At 39.6% G+C, this 9330-nt stretch overlaps 1 protein-coding gene across 1 annotated transcript in view; it reads left to right on the plus strand.

Moving 5' to 3' along the window:
• Positions 1 to 8055, plus strand: part of LOC126272881 (transient receptor potential cation channel subfamily A member 1) — a 217185-nt gene extending 209130 nt beyond the window's left edge. Inside the window, exon 21 of the mRNA XM_049976161.1 lies at positions 6961 to 8055. The gene's annotated coding sequence lies outside the window, so the exon portion shown is untranslated. The remainder of the gene's footprint in view (positions 1 to 6960) is intronic.
• Positions 8056 to 9330: the final 1275 nt, after the last annotated feature.

Below are 9330 nucleotides of genomic sequence, written 5' to 3' on the forward strand. Positions count from 1 at the left end.
TTCTCCTCCATTTGCTTCACCTGGTCCTACTCCACACAACAAGCCACCTTCCTCAATATTGACCTCCTCTTCAAAGATGGCTACATCAGTACCTCTGTACATACCAAAGCTACCACCCACCAGCAAATACCTCCACTTCCACACCTGCTGCCTGTTCCATACCAAGAAGTCCCTTCCATTCAGCCTAGCCCCCTGTGGCTGTAACATCTCCAGTGATGAGTGGTCCCACTCAAAATACACCCAGGGTCTCACTGAGGCCTTTACAACTGTAATTACCCCCCAAACTTCTATAAAAAACATATCTCCTGTGCCTTATCTTTCCAGTAGCCCACCACCTCCAAGGGTCCCACCATCGAGCCACAGAGGAGCATTCTCCTTGTGACTTAGTACCACCAAGGACTGGAGCAACCAAATTGCATTATCCACCAGGGTTTCAGCTACCTCTTATCATGTTCTGAAATGAGAAATGTCCTACCCATTATCCTTACCCCCACCCCCCACCCCCCCACCTCCCCAGTGGTATTTCGCCTCCCACCAAACCTACACAATATCCTTGTCCATTTCTACACAATCCCTGCTCACAACCCATTGCCTCAAGGCCCATATCCCTACAAAAGACCTAGATGCAAGACCTGTCTCATACATGCTCCCACCACCACCTACTCCAGTGTGGTCAAAGACATCAGTATCCCATCCCAGGCAGGCCTACCTTTGAAACCAGTCATGTGATCTACAAGCTAAGCTGCAACCAGTATGACAACAAACGAGCTGTCTGTCCACATGAATGGCCACGAACTGTGGCCATAAACAACGGGACCACCCTGTTGCTAAGCATGCTGCCCAACATTACATCTTTCATTTCAATGACTGTTTCACAGCCTGTGCCATCTGGATCCTTCCCACCAACACCAGTTTTTCTGAATTGCACTGCTGGGATCTCTCCCAGCAATATATCCTACATTCCTGTAACCCCTCTGGCCTCAATCTTCATTTTTCATTGCCCGTACTCATCTGGCCCCTTCCCTGTTCCCATTTCAGTACTATGCAGCCCTCCTCTATTCCACCAACACACCCTGTCTTCTTACTTCTCTTCTTTTCCAGTACCCGCCCCCCCCCCCCCCCCTCTCCTATGCCCTGGGTCTAATCTCTCAACTGCTACTAGCTGCCCTACACACTCTCCACCTCATCCCTGCATGTTTCTGCAGCAGCACTTTACCTCCCCCACCCTTACCCTGCTATCCGTCCCCCTCCCTGCCCCAGCCTCTTACTTACCCCCATCTGGTTGCCTCTTCCATTATGTGTGCTGTCCAAAGTCTGGCTTCAGCTGCCAGATGCTGTGGCCATGTGTGTGTGTGAGTTGCATTTGCGTGTGTGTGTGTGTGTGTGTGTGTGTGTGTGTGTGTGTGTGTGTGTGTGTGTGTGTGTGTTTATTTTTGACAAAGGCCTTGTTGGCTGAAAGCATATTGTGTGCCAGGTTTTTTGTTGTGCCTATATGTGACTCAGTATGCCTCCTATATGGTGAGTTCAACTACCCTTGGCGTAATACTGTTAATGTCTGTGCATGTAAGAATCACAACAGCACTCCCCAGATTCCTACCTGTGGCCTAGTCCTCCAACTATACAATCCCAAGCACACAAATCTCTCCACAGTTTGTCCCATTGTGGCTGGATGTAATGTTATTTCTTTGTCGACCAACACCTCCAAACTATTATCCGTAATCTCCAATCTTACATTCAAGACTATGCTCACTATCTTCACCACCTTTCACCAACTCATGTGCCATTACCACCAGACTCATTGTTTGTCACTGTGGATGTGATGTCCTTGTACACTAACATCCCCCATGCCCGTGGCCTTACTTTGGAAAACTACCTTTCCCAATGTCCTGATACCAAACCAACCATGTCTTTCCCATAGCCAAAGACATCCTGGCTCACAATTTTTTTCAGTTTCAATGACCAACACCTTAAATATATTCAATGCCAACTTATTTATGGGCCAGCTGGAGGAAACTTCTCATTGAGTCAGCATCTAAAATTTGTTGTCTGTTTCAGATTCACTGGTGACATTTTCATGGTATAGACTCACGGCAGGAACAACCTTCGCTCTTTCCTCCGTAATCTCAACACCTACTCACAAATCCATTTCACCTGCTCCTTAACCCAATGAGCCACATTCCCAGATCTTGATCTCCATTTCTGAGACAGCTAAAACAGCTACATAGATATGTCTGTTCATATCAAGCTCACCAACCGACAACAGTACCTACGCTATGATTGCTGTCCCCTGTTGCATGTCAAGCAGTCCCTACCTTTACAGCCTCGCAACCTGTTGACACTGCATGTGCATGGAAAGCAGGAGTTGTCAAAGCATATTGATAATCTTACCAGAGCCTTTATTGAAAGGAAACATCCTACCCAGTTCATCTGTAAACATATATCTTGTTCTATCTCCTCGTCTGACGCCAGTAAACCTGTTAACCACCCACTGACCAGCACTCCTCTGATCACACAGTGTCGCCCTGGCCTTGTAAAGCTCAAACACATCCTTCACCAGGGCTTTGACTATCTCATGTTGTACCCTGAGTAGATGGATATCCTACCCTAAATTGTACCCACATCACTCAAAGTAGAGTTCCACTGCCCACGAACCCACAGAACATCCTTGTACATCCCTAGTACAACCCTGCTCTCAACCCTGCCCCCATCATGTGGCACATGGGTTTACCCAGGTGCAAAACGTGTTCTATACATCTCACCCACCACCTCTTAATGCCAGGGCCACATATGAAAGCAGACATGTTATATACACATTAGCTATGTTGAAATTACTGCAAAGCTTTCTATGTGGACATGACAAGTATCCAACTGTCTACTCACACAAATGCCCACTTCCAAACTGTGGGAAACCAATAACTTGACCATCCTGTTGCTTAACAGGCTGTGCATCACAGCAAAATTACTTCAAATTTCACTGTATGCATCATTTGGGTAGTGCCTTCCAGCAAAATATTCTCTGAACTAGGCAGCTGGGAATTGTCTCTCTAGCTTCTAGCATATTCCGTTTTCTTACAATCCCCCTGGCCTAAACTTCTGTTAATCTGTTGCACACTGCCTCACATTATCTTTTCCCTTCACTTTTCTGTCCAAACCACTCCTTTCCTATCCAGATCATGTACTGCCTTCTCCCACCACTCTTCCTCCACCTCCCCATTAAGTCAGTCTCTCTCTCTCTCTCTCTCTCTCTCTCTCTCTCTCCATGCTCCCCTTCCTTTTCCACGCTATCCCTTTCTTTCTCCCCTCCCTGTATCCCTCTTCATATCCACCTAGTCTCTACCTTTTATACACTATACCCCCTGATCTCCTTTCATCTTGTTGTGTAACTACTGAGTTGTCTGTCAAAAGACCTGCCTCACACTATTCTAACCACCCAAATCTACTCAGGCAACTATTATAAATAGTCAATAATCATTAACCAATTATGTTGTGACTGCAGGAGTGTACAAGGATGGCTTTAAAAGTTCTCTGAATCACCATGAGAGGTCAGCACTTTTGCAATGAGTTGTTCATGTGATATTCATTGGAATTTTGCCTGTAAAGACGTACCACGTCAGTGCTCTTGGAAGAAAGCTGTGGTGGTGTTGTGGCTTTGTTGTTGTTCCTGCATAGTGATTTGCGAAGATGGAAAAAACCAAGATCCGAGCAGTGTTTTAAGTACTTCATAAAGAATGATATGAAAACAGAGGACTTTCATGCCGGTGCTGGCCGGAGTGGCCGAGCAGTTCTAGGCGCTACAGTCTGGAACCGCGCGACCGCTACGGTCGCAGGTTCGAATCCTGCCTCGAGCATGGATGTGTGTGATGTCCTTAGGTTAGTTAGGTTTAAGTAGTTCTAAGTTCTAGGGGACTGATGACCTCAGAAGTTAAGTCCCATGGTGCTCAGAGCCATTTTGAACTTTCATGCCGATTTCCAGAATACACTGGGGGACTCTGCTCCTTCATATGCAACTGTTGCCAAATGGACAAATGAATGTAAATTTGGTCGTGGTTGGCCAAGATGTGTCACTACTCTAGGCCGAGCGAGGTGGCGCAGTGGTTAGACACTGGACTCGCATTCGGGAGGACAACGGTTCAATCCCGCGTCCGGCCATCCTGATTTAGGTTTTCCATAATTTCCCTAAAATCACTCCAGGCAAATACCGGGATGGTTCCTCTGAAAGGGCACGGCCGACTTCCTTCCCTAATCCGATGAGACTGATGACCTCGCTGTCTGGTCTCCTTCCCCGAAACCAACCAACCAATCACTTCTCTAGAAATCATTGCAAAAGTACACAAAATGGTCATGGAGGATTGCCAATTGAAAGTGTGTGAAATTGATCATGCTTACTAGATGTCATTTGAAAGTGTATATCACATTTTAACTGAAGAATTAGGAATGAAAAAATTATCTGCATGGTGGGTGCTGCGACAGGACAATGCGTGCCCACACACGTGCCTTCGCCAGGGCAAAATTACACGAACTAAGGTATGAATTGTTGCCACATCGGCCTTATTCACCTGATATGGCTCCGTCAGATTTTCATCTCTTTCCAAAGCCAAAAATTTTTCGTGGTGGACGAAGATTCACTTCAAACATAGAACTGGTAGCCGGAGTTGGTAACTATTTTGCAGGCCTGGAGGAAACACATTTTTGAGATGGGATCAAGGCACTGGAACATCATTGGACCAAGCGCATTAATCTACAAGGAGACTACATTGAAAAATAAAAAAAGTTTCAGTGATTCAGTAGTTATTTTCTATTCCATTCCGAGAACTTTTCAAACCACACTCGTTACTATTTTCTGTTACATATTTCTGCACAATCTGATATACATGAGTGGTTGCATTTCATTTAATTTACATAACCATCATTTTTGTCTCACTTAAGGTTTACCTGCTTGTGTTGCTTACACATTTGTGGTGTTTAGTTTCACAGGGTTAGAGTTGGAATCCAAATTTATTATATAGCTGTTGTGTCCAAACTGATTCTACTTTCATGTAGCAGAAAGAAGATACTTATATTGATAATTAATTATTAAGTAAACTACAAATATACATGAAAAGATTTGACTATCTCATCAAATGAAAGTAAATTACACTACCCACTTCCTTCTATTACTCATTAGTTTCAGTTTCCGTTTTCATTTATGACTGGAAAAGATAAAGAGCACCAGTAATGGTTAATTCATCCAGTAAATATGTATCTGAAAGAAAGTAAGTTTTGAATGCTCTTATTCCTCATGAAAATTATAATAATGAAATTCAGAGTGACATTGAAATATAGCTGAAACATTGTGATTCCATCTGTGATCAGTGTGTGACACACAATCTGTTTCTGTTCACATGTTATTCACAGGTACTCTACCTAAAAAAAAAAAAAAAAAATTAAATTTACAAGGAGTTGCAACTAAATAAGACATCATCAGTTGCTTATCTGCTTTGTGGCAGGCTCAGACTTCATAGCACTCCATGCATCTCCGTCATCTGCTTTTCTCTTCATTCTTTTGTACCATCCTTGTGATCTGCTGACATCAGCCAGCATCTGGTATCTTCTTCTGCCTTTCATTCTCTTCCCAGAATAAAATCTTCAATTGCCTCAACTAGAAGGCAGTCTCACCTCAGATTAAGTCGTATCCACTTTAGCTTTCTGTTCTTCACTGTCAGGAACATCCTCCTATCGTCTCCAACTCTTCTCAGTATCTCATCAATCTCGAATTCATCAGTCCAGCTGACGTTCTCCATTCTTTGCTACATCTACATTTTACAAACTTCAAATTCTCCTCTCATCCTACTTCCCAGTGTCAATGTTTCTTCTCCATACAAGACCACACTCCATATCTGGCATTTCACCAGTGGCTTCCTTAATTCTATATTCCAAGCAGTATCTGAGAGTATTTTTAAGATTTTGAAATGCCTCTTTCACCAGCATCAGTCTGACATTTATGTCCTGTTCACAGTGCATTTCTTCCCTTATCTTAACTTCCCAAATAATTGAATGCTATCACCTGTTCTATGATTTCTAGCTGTCACTTATATGCTGATTTTCTTTTCTTAAGGTCTGTAATCATGCCTTTTATTTTCTTTTTGTGTCTTTCATACCATATGCTACAAAGACTTCATTCACGTAATTCAGCACTTGAATCAGTGTCTCTTCATTTTCTGCGAAACCACCATGTAATCAGTGGATCTTATGCATTCTATTTTCCATCCAGTTATCTTGATGCATCTTTTCCAATCCATTCAATGTTTCACTATTTGCTTCAAACAAATGTTAAATAGGGTTGGCGAGGGACAAAGTCCTGTCTGACACCTCTCCCAATGTTGCTGAGTTCTGAGGTTTCATTTCCTTTTCATATCCTTGCCTTATAATTCTAGTACAGATTTGCATTCAGTCTTGCCTTCCTCTTTAAGACATTCATCACTTGTCCCACTGCACACTGTCAGTGGTCTTTACTTGCATTACAGTTATTTTTACAATCTATCAGTTGTGGTTTTATGTGGAGCATACATGTGAAGCTCTTGTAACTAGTTTCCCCGCCTTTCATGAAAATTACTGTATGAGCGAGATAAGTGTCAGACCTAAGTCAGTGCCATATCATCAGTTATACTCCTGAATAACCTGGCTGCCATATAAGTAGTAACTGAATATTCATAATGTATTATATGTTGTACAAATCTTGAATAATCAGAATATTATATCTGTTATAGTAATGTAAACTGTTTTTTAAAATCTATTCTGTGCTCTGTTGCAGCATAGAAAAGTCACATATAATTCTTGTTAATCTAAATCTAATACTTCAGGGAGCATATGCAAATTCTGAGGAAGTATGTCAGCTATTTTTTAATACTTTTGCTCATATGTCATCACACACAGATATGATTAGTGAAACAGTATCTTAAATTGGGTTCCATTTTCTTTCAGGTAACATCCAATAAAGCAGCAGGCAACAAAACTACTATTTCCTCAAATTTTGTAGGTACAGCTCTGAGTGAAGACAAGTACCACTGTTGTGGACTTCCTATAAATTTTGTTCCTTACTTTATCTGGGATTACATTTGGACAATGTAGGCCTAATTAGTCCCGTGACATTTTTCTGAATACTCTAGTGTCATGTAATCTGAGAACTGTGAAGAAACAGTCATAAGCTTTACTTTCATTTGTTATGTTTGTGACACATGTATGCAGAGAAGTTTCATAGGTAATGGCAGCACTACAAATTAGATTTATCTTTATGAACTGCAAAAAGCATTGGTTTTGGCCACCATATGTGATAGGATCTTATGTCATGGATTTTTGATAGATTCAAAGAACAGGGTGAATGAAAAGAAACAAACATTCTTTAAAGATTGATGACATTTTTTTGTTTTTATTACTGCCAATCTTTCAAAGAATTAGTGGCCATTAGTACTAATTTTTTATTTTAAACAAGTGTTATGAAGTAACCTATGCATACCACTTCTGTGATGAACTTCTTAAAATTATTGTATCAATAGATAAATGAAAAAGTTTTTAAATAACCAACTTGCTGTGATGCAGAAAATTATAAGTATTTTGGGTAAAAGATGAATTATCTAAGTTACAATTGTTTGGGATGGAATTTTTACATCAGTTTTCAAAAGTATATCAGAGAGTGGGGGTGTGATTTTATTTGTATTGTTTTTTAAGATGTATGGGAGTTTCATTTGGATATTCTTAGTAAATTTTCAGAATTACTAAAAATATGCAATGAAATCCATATGCATCATCAGCAAATTCAATTAAAATATGCATAAAAATGTGAGGACATATTATTATTGATTTTTATTTTGGAAATATTTATTTTTGTCTGAAGAAAACTGAACTGCTTTAAATATGTAACTGTTTTTGGAATTGGCTTAAAATGTCTCATCACAAATGAATGTTTCATCAGAGTGGGGCATATACATGATGTCTGGAGGCAAAAATTGTTGTCAAAATCCTGTAAGTTTCAGTATGCAAAGGGTCATTAAAGTTAAGAATAAATGTCATTGAGATCAAGTATGATTGTTTTCACTACGTTCTTTAGATTCAACATTTTATAGATTTTATTTTGGAAACTTTTATCTTAAGATTTTGTGATTAGCTTCTACGAGTTTAGCAGTTTGCCAAGTTCTTTATTGTTCATTATTTAAGCTGAATTATGTGACTATAAGCATTTACTGAAACATTTTGTGTATTAGCTTTCAGCACTCTTATGCTAAACGCAGATTCCATTTCTAAGCGAAGTAAGTTCCTTTATGTTTTTATGACACATTTGTCCGTCTCTATGAAATATTTTTTTATTAACACTAACCTATGAAAAATACTTTTCCAACATAATTTATGATTTAATGCTTTACAAAATCCATTACTCTCACCATTACAGTTGCAAAACCATACATTTGACATTGAATCTAATAATTTTTCATTTGGAAGAAATGACATGTCTTGGAGATACAGTGATTGATTCAAGTTATTTTATTATTATTTTTTGGCACAAACACATGAGCATGTTAGCAGTTTTGACCAGCTAGTGGTGATCTTCAGACTAAAGGCACATCTAGAAGCAGTTTTTGTTGCACATACAACAAACTGAAAAACAGCATAGTGAAATACTCATTTGTTTGTGTCAAAAAATAAGAAAATGGAAGTATATTTCTTTTAGAGGGTCTGCTTTGTATTTGCAGTAGTCATGCTTAGTTTTGTAAAGTTTTCCACTAGATGGAGTGTCACTATTGATTAGTAATTTTTAAAATTATTTATAATGTTGAGTGCTAAAGTATAAATAATTATGCACTTCTAATTTAGTTTTTATCTTGATGTAAACAGATATATAGCACTCAGAAATGTTTTTATAAGCTTAATGAGGTGTAAATTTGGTGTTGAATGGAAGAAGACTATTCAGTTGTGTACTACAAAAGAAGTCCCAGTTGCCAGCTGCAAGAAGGAACATTACCAACAGAACACAAAATCAAAATTTCAACAGGAAATTACAAGATCATAAATGCTTTTATAATTTTAATAACAAGGCGTAAATTTGGTGTTTTGAGTGGAAGAAAACTTTTCAGTTGTGGACTACAAATGAAGCCCCAGTAGCCAGCTGCAAAAAGAAACATTACCAACAGAACATGAAATCAAATTTTCAACAGGAAATTACAAGACATGAAATGCATGACATGAAGTATTCATAAGCCCGTAATATAGATGAAGTTAAGAAACATAGGGCATTTCATTTCAAACATAGGGAGCAGCTAAGGTAACAACAAAAGTGTCAATTGAAAGAAAAGCACAAAG

This window comes from Schistocerca gregaria, chromosome 1 (genome assembly GCF_023897955.1).
Source record: "Schistocerca gregaria isolate iqSchGreg1 chromosome 1, iqSchGreg1.2, whole genome shotgun sequence".
Classification (NCBI taxonomy): Eukaryota; Metazoa; Arthropoda; class Insecta; order Orthoptera; family Acrididae; genus Schistocerca; species Schistocerca gregaria.